This window comes from Callospermophilus lateralis, chromosome 9 (genome assembly GCF_048772815.1).
Source record: "Callospermophilus lateralis isolate mCalLat2 chromosome 9, mCalLat2.hap1, whole genome shotgun sequence".
Lineage (NCBI taxonomy): Eukaryota > Metazoa > Chordata > Mammalia > Rodentia > Sciuridae > Callospermophilus > Callospermophilus lateralis.
This window is the reverse complement of record NC_135313.1, coordinates 119562762-119581382: the sequence shown is the minus strand read 5'-3', so window position 1 is coordinate 119581382 and position 18621 is coordinate 119562762. Positions and strand designations below refer to the sequence as shown.

The 18621-nt window shown below is 38.4% G+C and overlaps 1 pseudogene; it reads right to left on the bottom strand.

Moving 5' to 3' along the window:
- The window catches only part of LOC143642160 (NEDD4-binding protein 2-like 2 pseudogene), a 60613-nt pseudogene extending 42495 nt beyond the window's left edge, over window positions 1-18118 (bottom strand).
- Window positions 18119-18621: the final 503 nt, after the last annotated feature.

The window sequence follows — 18621 nt, the reverse complement described above, 5'->3', positions numbered from 1 at the left end:
ATGAATGTGGGGAAGCTTTCTCCTAGACAGGACACATCCATTGATGCATTTTCTTTTGTAATGTCTACAACCACGGACACAGTTGGATACACAGACATAGAAACACTCGCTTTGTCAAATGACTTACTAGAAACAGTCCACTCTAAACCAAAGAAACTGCCTTTCCTACCTATTCTCAGAGCATGAGACAAATCCACATACACACACTCATTCCCACAAAGGAACCTTTTTCCCCTCAAGAGGGTCTGTCACTATCCAGAGTGTCCTCTGCCTTGTGGGCCATACTATGTTCCCCCGAAATGGCTTCTCTATTCTCAAATCTGGACTCCTTGGCCCACTCTGTGAAGTTGTCAGGAGCCAGCGGTGAGCCAATACCTGCTTTCTCAGGAAAGACCCCAATTCAGATCTTTCCTGGCATTTGGCCATCCTCACAACTGTAGGTACCAAGAAAGATTGACTCTCTCCTTGATAAATCCAAAAAAGTGAGACCTCTGTGACTGTTATTGGGCCTGACTCTGGGTGCCTGTTTTCAGGGATCCCAAGTTCAGAGAGTTCCATCACCAAGAAAGTGAGGTAGGTCACTTCCTTCATGAAGTGAATGAGCTCACAGCCTTGGCAACCACTTTGTCCTAACAGTTGCTTCCAAGGGTCCCATGAGATGGAGGCTGCCCCTACTTCCTGTGACACTTTCACAAGTTAGAATGGTATATCAACCATTGGTACCGGGGAAAAGATCTCCATACAGGCCTGGTTTGGTCCATTTGCTCTATATTAAAAAGAGAGAGGCTTATTCAGACACATCCCTTCATACTGACCAGGTTGTTTGCCATGGAAGCTGACTTTTGCTCTCTCAGGTCCTTCATAGCAGTCTACATCTTCTTTGGGGATTATTTCTGCATGGATCTTTGATATTCTCAGCAGGCGGAAGATCCCCTACATTCCTCTTTTGTAAGACCAACTCTGTCCCTGCACTGCTATAAAGTTAGATTGAGGGAACAGTGTATGGTTAGGGTTAATAATATGTTCAATTTTGGTTAGCAATCATTCTGCTGGATGAATAATGGTATTGGGAACCTGTGAAATTTACAAGAATATATAGGTGAAATATAAGTATGGAAACAGAAATCTAGGGAATATTTGAAGCCAAGTAGGGCATTGGGCCCTTGAGTGGGATACTTAGCTTTGAATTATATTCTGCACAGATGTCTCAGATAAGTCAATATACAATGAAATTGGATCTTGTACCTTGGATGATTGAATAACAAACAGAACATCTAGTCAAAAAGGGATAGTCCGTAGGATTATCAAGTTAGTCAGCAGGTTAATAAAGAAGAGTGAGTATAGGATTTGGACCAAAAGTTCTTTACAAATAGGGTTTCGGGTAGAGACTGAATGTAAATGTCAGCACATGTGAAGAGTCAGTCACAATGATGAACACAGGAAAATATGTAGGAAAGCAGACATAAATAGAGACATTAGGAAATCAGCAAAAGTATAAAGTGTGTAATTGGTTTAGGCATTTTCAACAGGGTTGAGTTTGAATATATAATCTTAGGAAGAAACAATTATGTTGTCACAAATAGGATTGAATTCGAGAGCATTAGGTAACCAGGACTTTGATGGTTTTTTGTAATCCATGTTCACTTTTCATTTAGGCTTTTTTAAAATCATAAGTGTGACCATTGCATTTTGTGTCCAGAATATTATTGTGATAAAATGTATGTGTAGATCAGGTGACATGAATATTTCTTCCACCGTTTCTGGAGCAATGTTTTGTAGACGTATAATTTAGTATTTGGGGTACAAATAGGTGTACCCTGTGTCTATGAATATGCAGATTATGCATGAATAGACCATACTGTGTATAAAAAATATAACTGGTTCCACTTTAAATAATGGATTGAATTGATATCTGAAAATATAAAAGAAATCTCATATTGATATGCAATCATTCATTCCAACCACTTATACATCTAATGGTAATATTAGGGTTATATTTTATCCTGAAAAGTGTGTGATTTTGCTTCAAAAGTGATTATGGAAATCAAAAATAATATCTTTGGAAAGAAGTCACATGAAAAGAATAGTCCAGAAACCTGGAGGAATTCATGTGTTCGGAAGCAGGAAGTGATTGAACGTGAAACACATGCATATAAATTTGCGAACTTTTGAATGAAATATATACAGTATGATGTGCATAAACTGCAGAAATAGCAATGTAGCAGTGTTGAATAAAAATGAACATCAAAATACACATCATGTCCCCTAGGAATCTACTTGCATTGATATTAATCTGGGTCAGTTACTGTAGAAATATTAGGATTTTTATGCACCATTTACTGAAGTTAATTTTCAGTACTAGGAAACAAATATGTATTTCAGGTGGATGAATATTTCTGAGAATAATCTTGTGAAAACTTGATTTTAAATCCATATAAATCACAAAACATTATAAACACAAAACACACACAGAAATTAAAATGTAGCATAGTATATGCCAATGGAAATTCATCTTGAAATATATATCATTCACTGATCCAAAACTATTTGTTTAATGAACTTGGATTTATGAATAATGTTGTTCAACTAGGAAGCTCCCCCATAGTTTGAATTTTCTGTTCCAACAGTGTTTAGGAGGAGTGATCTCCTAAATGTGTATGCAAATATGTGCTACACAAAAATCTTTCCACTCTCATCCAGAACAGTGACTTGATATTACCTTCGCCCCAAGTAAGACACAATTGGAATAGAAGAGTTAGAAAATCTGTGAATACATATCTGGAATGTAAAATGCTCAGGAGTTCACAACATTGGAGTTTATAGAGGAGTTTCCAAAAGTAAGGGAGAGGCTTGATAGACCCAACCTGATCTTTTATTAAAATTGGGAACCATCCTGCCACAAAGCCGTGAAAAGATAATTTTGGCTTTACTATAAATTACTGCAAATTCTGAACCTGCTTGGAATGCCTGCCAGTGCCTTGAACTCATCCACACCTGGCTCTCTGATTAGATAACAGTGCTTTCTGAAACTTTAGTGACACCTCATAAATATTGGCCTTCCCTAGCCAGACAACGACCCTCTCTGAGGCTCTAATGGTCCTCATTATTTCTGATGTTGGGGCCAGCAAAAAAAAATGTAAACTGCCATTAGTGTGATGCTTTCAAAGTTTTGTTATCTGTAACCCCCCGTTTGTGTAACTTTCTGGGCTATATAGCTGGGCTGTAGGAAAGGTGGGGTTGCTGTCTTGTTCCCGCCATTTTGAGAAGGAGAGGCAGCCCAGCCTGTTGAAATAATAAGCTTTCCTTAATTTGATTTTAATTGGAGTCAGTGGTCTTTTCTTGTGTCCTGGCCTAACATTTTGGAGTTCCCCTGTGAGATGACGCTGCCCAACCCGATCACAAGACCAGACTACTGAAAATTCTGAAGCTGGCCATCCCTCCAGGGCACCGGGCTGGAGAGCCACTCTAGGGGGTGCACAACTTGAGATGTTCCAAGGCCTTGGAGTGAGCCGTCAGTCTGGGGAGCACTGCAGTGAACCACCACACTAAAACTATAATCAAGCCCCTGGTGGAGGAGGCCTCCATAGGTAAGTGGCGCCTTTATAACATCTGATATCTGGTTAAGGGAGATCTCTTCTGATGACAGAGAGGTGGCCTGGGGAGGCTCACATACACTCCTGTCCAGGACAGTAATGAGAATCATGCTGTCCTCTGTTCTGTTCTGTAGGGAATTCCTCTGGAAGGGTAGAGAGGTGCCAATGGGCACACACGCGCTCCTACCCTGGAGCTTTAGCAAGATGTTGCATTGCTCCTCTGTTTTTCTGTTTCGGCACCAGTATTCTGTTTTTCTGTGTTTTGTTCTGTGGTCTATATGTTTTTTGTTGTTTGTTTTTGTGCGTTTTTTTGTTTGATTTCTGTGGTAAAATCTTAAGGATATTGGATGTGAAAAAGGGTAACAAAGCAAGTAAGCCTGACACCCTTTGGACTGTGTTTTAAGGAACTGTGATGAACTTTACCCACCTTTGTAAAGCAGGATGAAAGAAGCCCCTACCTGGCTGACTGGAGCACACCCACTGCACAGGGCAATGCCTGCTGGGGAACGAAGAACTGAGTATATCCCAGGTTAACAAGTGAAACTCTTTAAAATCCCTTGTCCCTCCAGATCATGAGAGTCACAACCTTTTGGCAGAGTCCCCTTGTTTTTCCTTTGTTAGCAAAGCAATAAATCTCCATTTTCCTTTTCTCAAAACCCTGTCCTCATTATTAAATTGGCATTAATTTGCTTCACGGTCAGAATCCGAACTTTAAGTTACAAATTTTGATACCCGCCCCAGTCCCAGAACTTTTTGAGAGCTGACGACTGAAATGTTAGGAGATGGAGCATGCTTGGAGTGGACCCGAAACAGAAGAGCTAATCCTGTAAGTAAAAGGAGGGACTGAGGGACCCCAGCAACTGCCAAAGCCCTGTTGCTTCAGGGAATTCCCTCCTTCCTTCCCTGCACTGTAAGCATTATGCCACCTCTGTCTTCTTTTAAAAGAGAAAAATAAAAAGGGGACACTAAATGCAGTAAAGTCACCATGGAGACCCTTGATTTTACATTTCAGGTAGCTCCTGTGTGAAAACATCTGGTCCCCTTGTGGGGACATCTGTGGTGCCACTGGTGTAGGAGATTATTCTCTTATCTGCTCTGTTCTAAAGGCTTCTGTCTGTCAGCCATATTCTGGAGTTCCTTTCTGTCTGTCTTGTGCCTTTGTTTCTGGCCCTTTAAGACATGTTCAATAATGTGTTTATATTACACATTGTTTTTTGAGAATAATCTTAGCTGAATGTGTGTCTAAATGATGATGTTTTATTGTAACAATCTGGAATCTGAATGCATTTTTTGAAGCATTGCACAAAAATCTTGCAGTTAAAAGTCGGGTTTAGGTAATTGTTTAGTTTATGATTTCAGATAATTCATGCCAGAGAACTTAAATTCTTAGGATGGAAAACTAAAGAACTCTACTTCCAAGTTGGCAAGTAACTTCCCAATCATGCAGTCTTTTTTTCACCAATTTTTTAATTGGGTAGCCTGGGAAAATGTCACTGTGTTTACCAGTGCATTAATTTGGACAAGGATAGTAAATCATAGTATGGTATCTGTTGACAAAACAAGATGTAAAGATATAAAATTTTGTGAATCCTATCTTAAACTTGTATCATAATTTTCAACATCCTAACCAGAAAATTATGGTTAAAATGCCTTAGGCCTGAGGTGTCAGCTCAGAATAGCAGTTTTTTCCTGCTCCTTCCAGACCTCAGCCAGGACTTCTGTTGAAATGCAAATGAAAGTCTCCTGTAAGCTTAGTAGGAGACTGATCTGATGCCTAAGGGAAAAAAATGGTAAATTGTATGGTATTTACTAATTACTGGCCAGTCATTTTTTCTAGGACTCATAATTTTTTCTTTGATTCTTTTTTTTTTTTTTGAGTTCATGATTTTGATCCTACAGACCTAGGTTAATGTTTTTCTGATCAGTTTTATCTTTGACCAACTGTGGAGTTTTTAAAACATTGCAATAGTGATTTCACGTGTGAAAAGCTACAAGGCCTTCACTATTATTATGTGTGCACAATTTTGTTATGTGTTGTATGTCTCTCTCTCTCTCTCTCTCTCTCTCTCTCTATATATATATATATATATATATATATATATATATATATATATATATACATATGTCCGTATATCATTCATATGATACACAAATTAACATATATAAGGAGCACTCATATAAAAAAGCGCTCATAAAAACAAATTTTAAAAAGTGGACCACAGATCTTTAATTCACGTGGTTTAAATATTTCAATTTAAATTGGATAGACAGATAAATATAAATGTCTTCAAATTTATGCCTATAAGTTTTTCTAGCTGTTCAAAAATCTAATAAAATATTATTGTCTACCAAAGGTCTATATGGCTTTGTTCTAGGACTTTTCCTTCAGCCAAAAAAATGGTTTACACTTTTCAATACATTTGTCTAATATTTTGATTAAAAAGTAAAGTAAATTTGATATGGATTTTTTCATTCATGAGTGCTTTTGTTTGGTATCTGATTTATATACTAAGGTCTATCAATTTTTATTAGAAAGTCTGTATAAAATTTTTACAATCTGATACAGACTTTCTACTAAAGTCTGTGTAAGATTGTAAAAATTAGTCATGTGTTAAAGAGACAAAAATTTCTTAAAACATAAGTTTACTCATAACATTGTGTTCATTAAGTTTTATTTTTTCCAGAGCAAGCAACCATAAAAATTAAACAACTGTTTAAAACAGAACTGTTATTTTAGACCACTGTACTGCTATTTCTTTAAAAGCTAAAATTGGTTAATGTAGAAACATCAATGTAATTGTGATGCTATTTATGTGCTCATATCTTCCAGTTATACAACTCTATATGGTAGAAACTTTAAAAGAGCATTATATCAAGCTGGTGTCCTGAAGTTGTATGGTAAATAAAATATATATTGGGGATTTATTTACCTGTTATCAATAAGATATGTAAAGTTTTATGTTACATTTTACATTGTGGAACAATTTAAATGTATTTTTAAATTAATGAGAGCCTAATCTATTTAAATATTAAAAAACATTCAGCCATTCTTTAATTCATGTTTTAAAAGTGATATTATATGGTGTTAGCTAATGTTCATGTGACCCCAAACAATTTATGTAAACTTTGCAAAAGGATATTTAAAAAACAAAGATGAGCTTTAGAACTAAAACACTTAAGATTTATAAAGAGCCCTGTCTTACCTGAGATAAGGCTCTGTGTCCCATCTTACTACATGTGAAAATGACTACGAAAGCAGTAGGTCAGATTTTATTTCATTTAAAATTATGTTCAAAAGATTTGTTTTTTCTTTTTTTTTCTCTCAAGTTTACTAGGATCTCAAAGAGGGAACATAAAGTATAACTCAGCCAAAAAATTCAGGGTAGCATTACATTAACTAAGTATTTTTACTCTTGTTAAAAAATTTTATTTTTTAATTTGCTTATAAGTGATCTAAAGATTCCCTGTTGGTGTTTTACAGATGTGTTGCTTTAAGAACACAACATGGGTTAATTTAAGATAATAAGTCATCACCTACAAAACAGACAGAATAATACAGACCCCAATTAATAAAAAGAGAAATAATAATTAAGTTATAGACATTAAAACCCAGTACTCTTAATATAAGGCTGTTAAAATTTATTTGCTGGATGTTTTAGATTAGGATTTAAAAATTAAAGTTAAATTAAAAGGTCCAAGAAAACCAATATTTGGCTCTTGCCCTCTGAGTCAGTCTGAATCCAGGGAACACAGGACTTCTCTAAGAGCTTTGCAACTCTGGGCCACATAACCTCCCCATCAGGGAGATTAATGAGATCATTGCAGAACAGAAAGCATATCAGTGCATTTGCTACTAAGAGGAGAGTCATCAGAGAAGAGAGACATCCCTGATGCTTCGAGGGAAGCCACATGTTCAAGCAAGACCTGGACCCACCTAGCGCAAATGGCACTAGCAGAACTGAGAAGCTGCTCTCAAGTTTCCCCAGGAATGACTCCCATGAAAGCTCAGCTGACTGTTAACAATAGATAGAAACAAAAGTCAGTTTGACTGCTTCATCTCAAACACTTAGCAAAGACAGTTGAAAGCAAAATACAGCCATTCCAGGTCATTTAAAAAATAATAATAATAATAATAATAATAATAAAAATAATAATATTTTAAGGTATACACTTTATGTTAGCCTCCCAAAATAAGTAAGACTGAAGGCTACAAAGAAGGATTCTCAGACAGGAATGCCTGATAACTATTAAAAGAGGCTATCAAGAGGAGCTGCCAGAGGCAGAAGTTTTTAGTTTAAGGCCTACAGATATATCTAACCTACACAGGTAGATTTGGTGTTTGCTAGTACGATTATCCAGCCCTGAGTAACAGAATTAAAGATTTCTCTATTAGACACAGAGGTCATACTAGTAAAAGGATTTTGCAAGATCAGATGACATTAAATTATTAAACTGTATCTTATGTGTGGGACAACTGTAACACTAAAATTTAAATATTAAGTTGACAGTCCTGATAACTGGGGATATTAAAGACTGGTGAGGAAACTTCTGTACAGTGACATCTTCTACCTGCTGCATCATTTATTCAGTACTCATGTTTTTTGTTTCTCTCATAGAAGAACCCATCCCCAGATGACTTGACAACCTGTTCTCCCCCAATCAGACTTCAAAACGAACTGACATGTAAAAGGCAATTCATATCCCTCAACTGACTTAAAAAGGCAACTCATGCCCCTCATGCCGTGCCTCCTCACGTCACCCTCTCTCAGCTCAGAAGAAGCCAAAATGAGAGACGCCTCTCTACTTACAACAATGGAGCCAAAAATAAATAGACTACCAATATAAGTAATTAATTAAGTCAGGTAATATCAGGGAGACCAGTTTTCGGTGAGTTCTAAAAATTTCGAGACTGTTACCTGAGGGATTAAAATTTCCTCAGTGGTCTTCCCCTACCCTATCAAACATTTGAAAGGAACACATAAGAAAAGGGGGAAATGATAGACCCAACCTTATCTTTTATTAAAATTGGGAGCCATCATGCAACAAAGCCATGAAAAAATTATTTTGGCTTTACTATAAATTACTGCAAATTCTGAACCTGCTTGGAATGCCTGCCCATGCCTTGAACTCATTCATGCATGGCTCTATGACTAGGTAGCAGCCCTCTCTGAAACCTTAGTCACACCTCATTAATATTGGCCTTCCATGGCCAGACAATGATCCTCTCTGAGGCTCTAATGGTCCTCATAAATTTTGAAGTTGGGGCTAGCAAAAAAAAAATGTAAACTACCATTAGTGTGATACTTGTCAGAGTTCTGTTATCTGTTACCCCCTTTTGTGTAACTTTCTGGGCTATAAAGCTGGGCTGTAGGAAAGGTGGGGTTGCTCTCTTGTTTGTGCCATTTTCGGAGGGAGAGGCAGCCCAGCCAATGGAAAAAATGAGCTTGATTTAATTTGATTTTAATTGGAGTCAGTGTTTTTTTATTACATTCTAGTCTAACACGTAAACACTCCACAAACATAGAGCTCTGCTGACCTAAAGACTTCTTGAGAAACTGCCTCTGAGGTTGGGCACTTGAAACAAATGTTGTTGTCAGGAGCTTTAGCTTCTTTTCTGGGTCTGCATCTATGTGACTGGAGAGCATGGTTTCCTATTTTCCAATGAACATGAGGCAGCAGTGCTGAATTCTCTCTTTGTAGGTAAACTGTGGCCACTGGGGGCTAAGTGTCTCCCCGTGTGGACTTTGAAGCCATTTGGTCATCCTTAGTTTTCGTGGTGTTTCTTGGTGCTGAACTGGGAAGTTGGTATTTACATCACGATATACAAGGAGTTCAAGTGCGACACAGTGCTTGAGGGAATTCTGTCACGTGTGGTGGGTCAGGGTCTGCAGGAGAATTCACCAACCAGGCTTCTATCCCACATAGCTTTCCCCTTGAACATAGCAACCTGATTCTGAACATTGCCTTGAAACCTCTCCATATAACAAGATGCCTTTATATATAAGGGTCTGCTGGCTGAACCATGTCAGCCACAAGACATTTGGAAGTGAATTGGAGATCCCCACCTCAGATATTTTATCACACACCTGCACACCACAGCTCTGGGCACACTACTCAACAGTCTCAACTTACTGGCATCTTTGTTCTTCTCCATTTTCATGAAACCCAATCAATCAAGGCACTGTCTTGTACCCTCATGATCAGCAACAGAAGATATAAATGTTCTCTAGTGCCACCTGGTCATGGGAGTTTCAAAATTTTCAGGGTATATATCTAGCCACTTTTCAAGGATGAAGTTGGAGGCACTGTGGGTTTCAATTTATTCAGGAACCATTAAAAGTTGAGGAACTTAATTTCAATGAATGCTCTGGAGAACTCCAAAGCAAAGGCTTCCCAAAGAGTAGCCAAAAGGTCACATGAAGCCAATTCCATTGAGGTCTACAATGTGAGGTCCCTGTGTGTTTTGACTCTCAACTATGGCTGCCAAATCTTTCAGAATGAAATCATGTGATATCCTGGCTGAGATTCCAAGTGCTCAATGGAAAGCCACCCTAGGCCTTGATCTCAGTTTCCAAGGGCGACTCTCATGTGTGGCCTCCTAAAATCCCAACACAATTCATGGCAATACTTCTCTGAGGTCAGTTCCAGAACTCAGTCTCTAAGGGGAATCACACCAAACTTCAAGCCTTGGTGGACCCAGTCATTTCTTCCAACCACCACACAAATGAACACAATTAAAAAGAAAACACTCCCACATGGCCCTCACCTTCTTCCTTATAGACACTCATCATTACCTCTAGCTGGAGGTTTCCATGAGGGGCACAGCACAAGACAGTGTCCAAAATAAGCTCCCTTGCCCCTCATTTGCCTAAAGTCAGGGTGGCCTGGACACCCTTCCTGTGAACCAGGAGTGAGCAAATAATCCTGGACATAGTACTGCACTGCTTCTCCAATTTGAGGCCTACTCATTGTCAGGTATAGATTCTTTATGTGATTTGGAGTCATGAGAAAACCAAAGCACATATGGGTTGGCCTCTCCAGGGCTTTGAAGAACTCATTTGACCCAAATAATCACTATTCTTACTTGATGGAGGCCAGGAACCTATCAGAGTAAGGCAAGAGACTTCATACACAATGACTGATATTTTTGCCTTTTTAGTTTCGGATGCACACATGTGATCTTTCTTTAGATCCATCAGGTGCTGAGAATCTAAGCCACTGCCTCACACAGTGCCAAGAGGCTGATTCAGACACATCCCTTTCCAAATCAATTAAGCAAAGAGCCACAGGTGATGCCCATTCATGTCCATTTGAACACTTTTTTCTTCAGTCTTCCCAAATGGGTGGCCTGAGGCAAAGACATCCTGACATTCAGGGCAACAGAACAATAGGTAAGCAAAAGTCCCAAAGCAGGGTATCTCTACGGAGACTTTCTAGGTTACACTGATATGTGAGTTCTCTGAGATGCTGGCCATTCCCTTCAGGGATCCAGTACATGGCCATGTCACGGAGCTTGGATGTGGTACATATCTTGGACACAATACCAAGAGCCTATTCTGGACAGTGGCCAGAATTCAGGAAGAAGAAAGAGACTTAGGAAGATAGTAGGTGTTGCCCATCCATATAGAAAGCCAAACTTCATTCATAAATTGCACAGGATAAATGCTGAGAAGCTTTCTACTAGAGAGGACACATCCATTGATGCACTTTCTTTTCTAAAGTATAAAACCATGGACACAGTGGAATACACAGACATAGAAACACTCACCTTGTCAAAGGACTTACTAGAAACAGTCCACTCCAAACCAAACAATCCTCCTTTCCTACCTATTCTCAGAACAGAGACAAAACCACACACCCACAGTCACAAAGGCACCTCCTTCCCCCAAGTAGGTCTGTGACTATGTAGAGTGTATTCTAACTGGTGGGCCATACTATGTTCCCTGGTAATGGTCTGTCCTGTCTCAGATCTGGTCTCCATGGCCAACTCTGTGCAGCAGTAAGGAGCCAGCGGTGAGCCACTACCTGCTTTGTCAGGATAGTCCCCTCTTCAGATCTTTCCTGGTATTTGGCCACCCTCACATCAGTCGCTACTATGAAGACTGACTCTGTCCTTGTTTATTCCAAACAAATGAGACCACTGGGACTGGGACTGGGACTGACTCTGGGTGCCTGGCTACCTGGATCCCAAGTTCACAGAGTTCTATCAACAAGGAAGTGAGGTAGGTCACTTCCTTCAAGAAATGAATGAGGTCACTGCCTTGGCAACCACTTTGTCCTAACAGTTGCTTCCAAGGGTCCCAAGAAATGGAGGCTGCCCCTACTTCCTTTGACAGTTTCACAAGTTAGAATTGTATATCAACCCTAGGCACCCGGGAACAGCTCTCCACACAAGCCTGGTTTGGTCAATCTTCTCTATATTAAGAAGAGAGAGGCTGATTCCGACACCACCCTTCATACTGACCAGGTAGTTTCCCATGGAAGATGACTTTTGCTCTCTCAGGTCCTACATTGCTGCCTACATCTTCTCCAGGAATCATTTCGGAATGGACCTTTGAAGTTCTCAAGAGGTATAGGATCCCCTACATTTCTGTATTGTAAGAACAAATCTGTCCCTGCTCTTCTGAAAAGTTAGATTGAGTGAACAGTGTATTGTTAGGGTTAATATCATGTTCGATTTGGGTTAGGAATCATTCTACTGGATGAATAATGATATTGGTAGCCTGCGATATTTATAAGAACATAGAGGTTAAATATATGTATGAAAACAGAAATTAAAGTAAGATTTGAATCCCAGAAGGGCATTGGGACCTTGATTGGGATATTTAGCTTTGAATTACTATCTGCAAAGATGTCTCATATAAATAAATATACAATGGCAGAGGAACTTGAACGTTGGATGATTGAATGTGGAAGAGAACATCCAGTCAAAAGGCAGAGTCAGTAGGATTAGGAAGATAGTCGTTAGGTTTAGCAAGTAGAGTTAGTATAGGATATTCAACAAAAGTTCTTTAGCAATATTTTTTCCGGTAGAGAGTGAATGTAAATGTCAGCACATATGAAGAGTAAGACACAATGATGAACTGGGGAACATATATAGGAAAGCAGATATCAATAAAGACATTAGGAAATCAGGCAAAGTATAAATTGAGTGATAGGATTAGACATTTTCAACAGGGTTGAGATTGAATATATAATCATTGGAAGAAACAAATATGTAGTCACCAATAGGATTGACATTTGAGAGCATTAGGAAACTTGGACATTGATGTTGTTAGTAATCAATGTTCACTTTCAATTTAGGCTTTGGTGCAATCCTAAGTGGGACATTTGCATTTTGTTTCCAGTATATTACTGTGATAAAATGTATATGTAGATCAGGTGACATGATTATTTCTTCCACCATTTCTGCGAGCAATATTTTGAAGACGTATAAATTAGTATTGGGGGTACAAAGAGGTGTACCCTGTTTCTATGAATATAGAGATAATGTATGAATAGACATTACTGTGAATAAATAATATAACTGGTTCCACTTTAAATAATGGATTGAATTGATATCTGAAAATATATAAGAAATCTTATATTGATATACAATCATTGATTCCAACCACTTATACACCTAATGTTAATATTAGAGTTTTGGTTTATCATGAAGTTTGTTTGAGTTTTGCTTCAAAAGTGATTATGGAAATGGAAAATAATGTGTTTGGAAAGAAGTCTCATGAAAAGACCAGTCAAGGAACACCGAGGAATTCATGAGTTCTGACGCAGGAAGTGATTGAAATTGAAAAAAAAGGCGATAAATTTGCTAACTTGTGAATGAAATATATATCCTATGATGTGAATAAACTGAAGAAATAGTAATGTACCAGTGTTAAATAAAAATGAACATCAAAATACAAATCTTGTTCCATATAAATCTACTTGCATTGATGTTAATCTGGGACAGTTACTGTAGAAATATTATGATGCGTGTGCAGATTCACAGAAGTTATTTTTCTGTTTTTTCAAATTTTTATTGTTGGTTGTTCAAAACATTACCTAGTTCTTGATATATCATATTTCACAATTTGATTCAAGTGGGTTATGAATTGCCATTTTTACCCCGTATACAGATTGCAGAATCACATCAGCTACACATCCATTGATTTACATATTGCCATACTAGTGTCTGTTGTATTCTGCTGCCTTTCCTAACTTCTAGTATCCCCCCTCCCCTCCCTTCCCCCTCCCATCTTCTCTCTGTACCCCTCTACTGTAATTCATTACTCCCCCTTGTATTATTTTTCCCTTTCCCCTAACTTCCTCTTCCTGAGGGTCTTCTTCCATTTTCATGCAATTTTCATTCGCTCTTCCTTTCCCTCCCACGTCTCATCCATATTTAATGTTAATCTTCTTCTCATGCTCTTCATCCCTACTGTATTCTTAGTTACTCTCCTTATATAAAAGAAGACATTTGGCATTTGTTATTTAGGGATTGGCTAGCTTCACTTAGCATAATCTGCTCTAATGCCATGCATTTTCCTGCAAATTCTTTTATTTTTGTCATTTTTTAATGCAGAGTAATACTCCATTATGTATAAATGGCACATTTTTTATGCATTCATCTTTTGAAGGGCATCTAGGTTGGTTTCACAGTCTTGCTATTGTGAATTGTGCTGCTATGAACATCGATGTAGCAGTATCCCTGTAGCATGCTCATTTTAGGTCTTTGGGGAATAGACCGAGAAGGGGATTAGCTGGGTCAAATGGTGGTTCCATTCCCAGCTTTCCACGAAATTTCCATACTGCTTTCCAAATTGGCTGCACCAATTTGCAGTCGCACTAGCAATGTACAAGTGTACCATTTTCCCCCATCCTCGCCAGCACTTGTTGTTGTTTGACTTCATAATGGCTGCCAATCTTACTGGAGTGAGATGGTATCATAGGGTGGTATTTATTTGCATTTCTCTGACTGCTAGAGATGGTGAGCATTTTTTCATGTACTTGTTGATCGATTGTATGTCCTCCTATAAGAAGTGTCTGTTCAGGTCCTTGGCCCATTGGTTGATTGGGTTATTTGTTATCTTATTCTCTAATTTTTTGAATTCTTTGTATACTCTGGATACACTTACTCTTTAAGTGTGAGGAGTAAAGATTAGTTCCCAGGATGTAGGCTCCCTCTTTACATCTTTTATCGTTTCTTTTGCTGAGAAAAAACTTTTCAGTTTGAGTAAGTCCCATTTGTTAATTGTAGTTATTAACTACTGTGCTATGGGTGTCCTATTGAGTTATTTGGAGACAGACACCACAGTATGTAGATCATAGCCAACTTTTTATTCTATCAGATTCCGTGTCTCTGATTTGATATCTAGCTCCGTGATGCATTTTGAGTTAACTTTTGTGCATGGCGAGAGAAAGGGATTCAGTTTCATTTTGTTGCATATGAATTTCCAGTTTTCCCAGAACCATTTGTTGAAGATGCTGTCGTTCCTCCATTGCATTCTAGCCTCTTTAAAAGTATAAGATAGTTGTAGTTTTGTGGATTGGTTTCTGTGTCCTCTATTCTGTACCATTGGTCCACCCACCTGTTTTGGTACCAGTACCATGCTGTTTTTGTTACTATTGCTCTGTAGTATAGTTTGAAGTCTGGTATCGCTATACCACCTGATTCACACTTCCAGCTTAGCATTGTTTTTGCTATTCTGGGTCTTTTATTTTTCCATATGAATTTCATGATTGCTTTCTCTATTTCTAGAAGAAATGCCATTGGGATTTTGATTGGCATTGCATTAAACCTTTAGAGAACTTTTGGTAATATCGCCATTTTGATGATGTTAGTTCTGCCTATCCATGAACAGGGTATATTTTTCCATCTTTTAAGATCTTCTATTTCTCTCTTTAGGGTTCTGTAGTTTTCTTTGTATAAGTCTTTCACTTCTTTTGTTAATTTGATTCCCATGTATTTTATTTTTTATGAGGATATTGTGAATGGAGTGGTTGTCCTCATTTCCATTTCAGAGGATTTGTCACTGATATACAGGAATGCCTTTGATTTATGCATGTTGATTTTATATCCTGCCACTTTGCTGAATTCATTTATTAGCTCTAATAAATTCTTTGTAGACCCTTTGGGTCTGGTAGGTATAGAATCATGTCTCCTGCAAATAGTGATAATTTAAGTTCTTCTTTTCTTATTTTTGTGCCTTTAATTTCTTTCATCTGTCTAATTGCTCTGTCCAGTGTTTCCAGAACTATGTTGAACGGAAGTGGTGAGAGAGGGCATCCCTGTCTTCTTCCAGATTTTAGAGGGAATGCCTTCAATTTTTCTCCATTCAGAATGATGCTAGCTTGAGGCTTAGAATAGATTGCTTTCACAATATTGACGGATGTTCCTGTTATTCCTAGTTTTTCTAGAGTTTTGAACATAAAGGGATGCTGTACTTTGTCGAATGCTTTTTCCGCATCTATTGAGATGATCATATGGTTCTTATTTTTAAGTCTACTGATGTGATGAATAACATTTATTGATTTCTGTATATTGAACCAGTCTTGCATCCCAGGGATGAATCCTACTTGATCATGGTGCACAATTTTCTTGATATATTTTTGTAACCAATTTATCAAAATTTTATTGAGGATTTTTGCATTTTTCCTAAAATAGCTTGAAAAGTATTGGTATTAATTCCTTTTTAAAGGTTTTGTAAAACTCTTCTCTATATCCATCCGGTCTTGGGCTTTTCTTAGTTGGTAGTCTTTTGATGGTTTATTCTATTTCCTCAATTGATATTGGTCTGTTTAGGTTTTCTATATCCTCCTGACTCAATCTGGGCAGATCTTATGACTTAAGAAATGTATCGATGCTTTCACTATTTTCTATTTTATTGGAGTATAAGAATTCAAAAAAATGTATGATTATCTTCTGTATTTCTGAAGTGTCTCTTGTGATATTGCCTTTTTCATCCCGTATGCTAGTAATTTGAGTTCTCTTTCTTCTTCTCTTTATTAGCATGGCTAAGGGTCTGTTGATTTTATTTATTTTTTCAAAGAACCAACTTGTAGTTTTGTCAATTTTTTAAATTGGTTCTTTTGTTTCGATTTCTTTAATTTCAGCTCTGATTTCAATTATTTCTTGCCTTCTACTTTTTTTGCAGTTGTTTTGCTCTTCTTTTTCTAGGATTATGAGATGAATTATGAGATCATTTATTTGTTTTTTTTTTAAAGTAATTAACTTCAAGCAATGAATTTTCCTCTTAGAACTGCTTACAATGTGTCCCATAGATTCCAATATGTTGTGTCTGTGTTTTCATTTATCTCTAAGAATTTTTTAATTTTCTTTTTGATGTCTTCTATAACCCATTGATCATTCAGTTACCTATTGTTCATTCTCCAAGTGATGAATAATTTTTCCTTCCTTCTTTTATCGTTGTTTTTTAGTTTCATTCCATTATGATCAGATAAGATGCATGGTATTATCTCTACTCCTTTATATTGTCTAAGAGTTGCCCTGTGACATAATATATGATCTATTTTTTGAGAAGGATCCATGTGGTTCTGAGAAAAAAGTGTAACTGCTTGATGTTGGGTGGTATATTCTATATATGTCAATTAAGTCTAGGTTGTTATTTGTTCCCTTGAGCAGTATGTAGTGTCCCTCTTTATCCCTTTTGATTAACTTTGGCTTGAAATCTGTTTTATTTGATATGAGAATGAACACTCCTGCTTGTTTCCGAAGTCCATATGAGTGATATGATATTTCCAACCTTTCACGATCAGTCTATGTATGTCTTTTCCTATCAAATGAGTCTCCTTTAGGCAGCATATTGTTGGTTCTTTTTTTGTGATCCATTCTACTAGCCTGTGTCTTTTAATTGGTGAGTTTAAGCCATTAAGATTTAGGGTTATTATTGAGATATGTGTTGTTCTTACAGCCATATTTGTTTATTTATGTTAGTAAATATGGTTCGTTTTCGTCATTGATTATTTCCCCCCTTTACTGTCCTACATCCTACTGTTGGTTTTCATTGATATTTTCCATTTCCTCTTCCTGTAATGTTTTTCTGAGGATGTTTAGAAGAAATGGTTTTCTAGCTGCAAATTCTTTTACCTTTTTTTTTTTTCGTGGAAGTTTTTAATTTCATCTTCCATCCTGAAGCTTAATTTTGCTGGATACATGCTTCTTGATTGGAATTTCTTTTCAGTGTTTGAAATATGTTGTTCCAGGATCTCCTAGCTTTCAGAGTCTGTGTTGAATGATCAGCACATTTTTCCCCTATATATTTATATTGCTCTTGTATAGTGGAAAAGTCTCCATTGCAGGTGCGGTTGGCGGCTGTGCTGCTCCTCCAATTGCGGTGATCTGTCTACCATGCTAACCGGCCACTGGGCCTGTTGTGCCGGTCGGGCGCAGGTCTGCCTACCTTGCAGCCATGGGTGGCAGCTGTGCTCTCCCCCTCCTCCAATTGGTGAGATGTATTTACCACACCCTCGAACTCCTGGGCTTCTTCTGCCAGTCTGTTGCAAGTCTGCCTACCTTCAGTCATGGCCTGCGGCTCTTCTCTGCACTTACTAAAATGGGGGTGACGTGTCTACCACACCAGCGCGTCACTCTGCCTGTCCTGGGCGCGTGTGGCAGCTCTGCTCTTCCCCTACTCCAATTGGGGTGATTTGACTACCGGTGGGCCTCTGAGCCTGTTCCGGACGTGGGCGGAAGCTCTGCTCTGCCCCTATTCCAATTGGGATGACGTGTCTACCATGCCGGCAGGCGGTTGGCCCTGTTCCCTCAGTCGGTCACAGGTCTGCCTACCTTGCAGGCACGGGCGGCGGCTCTGCTCTGCCCCTACTCCAATTGGAGTGTTATGACTACCACGGCGGCAGGTCTCAGGGCCTGTTCCGGGAGCAGGCAGTGGCTCTGCTCGGACCCTACTCCAATTAGGGTAACACATCTACCATGCCGGCAGGCCGCTGGGCCTGATCCGCCAGTCGTTTGCAGGTCTGCCTACCTTTCAAGCAAGGGTGGTGGAGCTGCTCTGCCTCTCCTCCAATT